The 3,582-nt window shown below is 36.9% G+C and overlaps 1 pseudogene; it reads left to right on the forward strand.

Moving 5' to 3' along the window:
• Positions 1-1,116: 1,116 nt before the first annotated feature.
• On the forward strand, positions 1,117-2,219 carry LOC116072712 (annotated as a pseudogene).
• The last annotated feature ends 1,363 nt before the right edge of the window (positions 2,220-3,582 follow it).

Consider the following 3,582-nt stretch of genomic DNA (forward strand, 5'->3'; position numbering starts at 1 on the left):
GGTCATAGTAAGTATACTATGATAGTAAGTATCCTATCATATCATCTGCAAATAGTGATATTTTCACTTCTTTCCAATTTGTATATTTTTGACCTTTTGTTATCTAATTCCTCTGGCTAGGACTTCCAGTACTATATTGAATAGGTAGGGAGGGAATGGGCAGCATTGTCTAGTCCTAGATTTTACTGGGATTGCTTCAAGTTTCTCTTCGTTTGGTTTGATATTGGCTACTGCTTTGCTGTATATTGCTTTTACTATGTTTAGTTATGGGCCTTGAATTCCTGATCTTTCTAAGACATATTATGAAGGGGTGTTAAATTTTGTCAAATGTTTTCTCAACATCTATAGGAATGATCATGTAGGGTTTTTTAGGGGTAATAGGAGTGTTATGGTTTATCTGATCCTGATTTGACTTTTGTAACTGGTATCTCTCTACAAAATTGTCCATTGATCTGCATTTTCCAATTTTGTTAAGTAGAATTTTGTTTTGTTTTTTTGTTTTTGTTAAGTAGAATTCCAATTTTGTTTTGTAGTAGAATCTGATGATATTGTGAATTTCCTCATTTTCTGTCTTCATGTCTTCCTTGTCATTTCTGATTTTATTAATTTGGATACTGTCTTTGTGTCCTCTGGTTAGTCTGGCTAAGGGTCTATTTATCTTGTTGATTTTCTCAAAGAACCAGCTCCTGGTTTTGTTGATTCTTTGTATAGTTCTTTGTGCTTCTTCTTGGTTGACCTCAGCCCTGAGTTTGAGTATTTCCTGCTGTCTTCTCCTCTTGGATGTATTTGCTTCTTTTTGTTCTAGAGCTGCTAGACGTCAAGCTGCTAGTACATGCTCTCTCCAGGTTTCTTTTTGGAAGCACTCAAAGCTATGAGTTTTCCTTGTTATACTTTTTTCATTGTGTCCCAGAATTTTGGGTACATTGTGCATTCATTTTCATTAAACTCTAAAATGTCTTTAATTTCTTTCTTTATTCCTTCCTTGACCAAGTTATCATGGAGTAGAGCGTTGTTCAATTTCCATGTGTATGTGGACTTTCTGATTTTTTGTTGTTATTCAAGACCAACCTTAGTCCATAGTGATCTGATAGGATGCAAAGGATTATTTCAAGCTGAACTGCAACCATCTTATTTGTACTATTCCTGCTCATATACCTGCTCACTGTGCTTGGAAATGTGCTCATCCTCTTGGCCATTAGCTCTGATTCCCACCTCTGATTAGACAACCTACTACTGACTGTGATGGCCTATGACCGATGGGTAGCCATCTGCTGCTGACTCCTCCCCCCTGCCTCAGCTCCACAGCAGAGCTGACAACCTGAGACTGGAAGTAGACACCTGTTGGGCCTAGACAATGGCTCACTACTCTGCAGTTCACCTTTGACGATTTTAAAGGAAGCTACTCCTGGTTGCTGACATGCCTACTGGCCTGAGAACTTTGGGTTGCACAGATCTTAGCGTCTTCATGTCTGAGACTGTGTTTACGTTATGCATATACTTTGTGCCTAGAGATTTCCGGTTTCATTTCTTGCCCGCCTATAAATGTTCAAAATACCCCCAAGTAAATAGATGCCTTGATAAGATTTTACTTGGCGTCCATGTTCTGTTTTGTTCTCCTGACCCGTTTCATTTTTCAGGTCCTATCTAATCTCCGGCTGATGCGAACACAGACCCGAGTGGGACCGTAGGCCAGTTCCACTCAATCTGTCACCCTCTATACTACCAAGTCATTCTGAATCCTTGCCTATGTAGATATTTGATCATAGTGTCATTTTTTATTAGCCTTATGAATTCACAGGTACACTTCTTTATGGTTTCACAGCTAAAATTTTGCTCTAATTTAGAAATCCCTCATTTCTTCTGTGATATTACAGAACTTCTAAAACTTGCATGTACTGACATTACTTTCAGCAACATAGTCATATTTCTTGCCAGCATCATTGTTGGTTTTCTCCCTGCCTTAGGAATCATTTTTTTTCCTACTATAAAATTATTTCCTCCATTGTTAGATTTCCATCATCATTCTCTACCTGTGGATCTCACCTGTCAGTTGTTTCCTTATTTTATGGAACAGGTGTAGGTGTGTACCTTAGTTCAACAGTTTCTAGTTCTTCCAAGGGAAGTGTGGTGGCCTCATGGTAATGTATACCATGGTGGTTCCCATGAGGAACACTTTCATCTACAGCCTGAGGAGCAGGGACATCAAGAAAGCCCTCTAGAAAAATTTAACTTGAATAATATTAATTAACTACCTGTACAATCAATGAATATATAGTTACTTAAATTTTGGGTCACATAACTGAGAGTGGTATTATGAACAATGTAGTGACTCTAAAAATTTCTGAATATAAAATGATGAAAATTTAAGGCATATATGGAGTCAATCTTGGTGTACTTGCTGTGTCTGTAAAAGTTACATGTTGTAGCCTCACTTTGGCCAGCTTTCTGAATATATAACACTAAAAAGTGACACTGCATATGTTTTTCTACAATGAAACACCAAGGATCCCAGCCAGAAATATTTTGGAATGAGTTGGATTTGATTGTTTTGTATTGTTATGATTTTACCATATGTACAAAAGGAAACATGTTAGTTTAATTACAGATGGTAACAATTTTCAAAAATTTGCTAACATAATTCATCACCAGGTGAATATGAAATTATTGATTGTTGTGCAAGAATGTTTAATTTAAAATTTTTATGTTTTTGTTCCTGATATCAGTTTCATAGTGCAACTATTTGTAGGCTGTAATTTCTTGGAAAGGGAGACTCATTCACTTTTACATATGTGGCCACTGGTAACAGTATTTGTCCCAAACTTGAGCACGTGAAGGCAGCACTAATGGGACTCTATAGGCTAATAGAATAGAGACAAGAAGTTGGGTGGAGAACATGCAATGAATATGGAGAATTGGTGGAGGTAAAGTGAAAATGAGGGATTTATATTTTATATTTCATTGTATAAATGTATGAGCTTCTCAGGTATAAGAAAAAATTAAATAACTAAAAGTTTTAATCTAATATTAAGGAGGAATATGTAAAAATTTCTGAAATGGCATTAAATGTACTCCTACCATTTTGTGCTATGTACTTATGTAACTTAAACTCCCCTTCAGTGATGCTTATTTATTTAAAATATTTACCAAATATAAAAAAAAAAACCACAAAAAAGTTACACATTCTGATATATAATACTTTCAGTCATGATCCTTTTATTTTTCTGGGTTTGTTGTTGTTATTATTATTATTATTATTATTACTCTTTTTTTTTTTTACAATACAGTCATTATCCCTGCCTGGCCTGCCCATCCTACTTTTCCTCATAAAATTCCTTCTCCCCCATCTTCAAGAGGATGTCCCCACCTCAAAGCCCCACCCACACCCCACTACAGCTCCCCACTCCCTGGAGCCTAAAGTCTCTTAAGGGGTTAGGTACATCTTCTCTCTCACTGAGGTGAGAACAGGCAGTCCTCCGCTGTATATGTGTTGGGGGTACTCATATCAGGTAGTGTATGCTGCCTGGTTAGTGGCTCAGGGACTGAGAGATCTTGGGGATTCAGGTTAGTTGAGACTACTGGTCT

This window comes from Mastomys coucha, unplaced genomic scaffold, assembly GCF_008632895.1.
Source record: "Mastomys coucha isolate ucsf_1 unplaced genomic scaffold, UCSF_Mcou_1 pScaffold23, whole genome shotgun sequence".
NCBI lineage: Eukaryota > Metazoa > Chordata > Mammalia > Rodentia > Muridae > Mastomys > Mastomys coucha.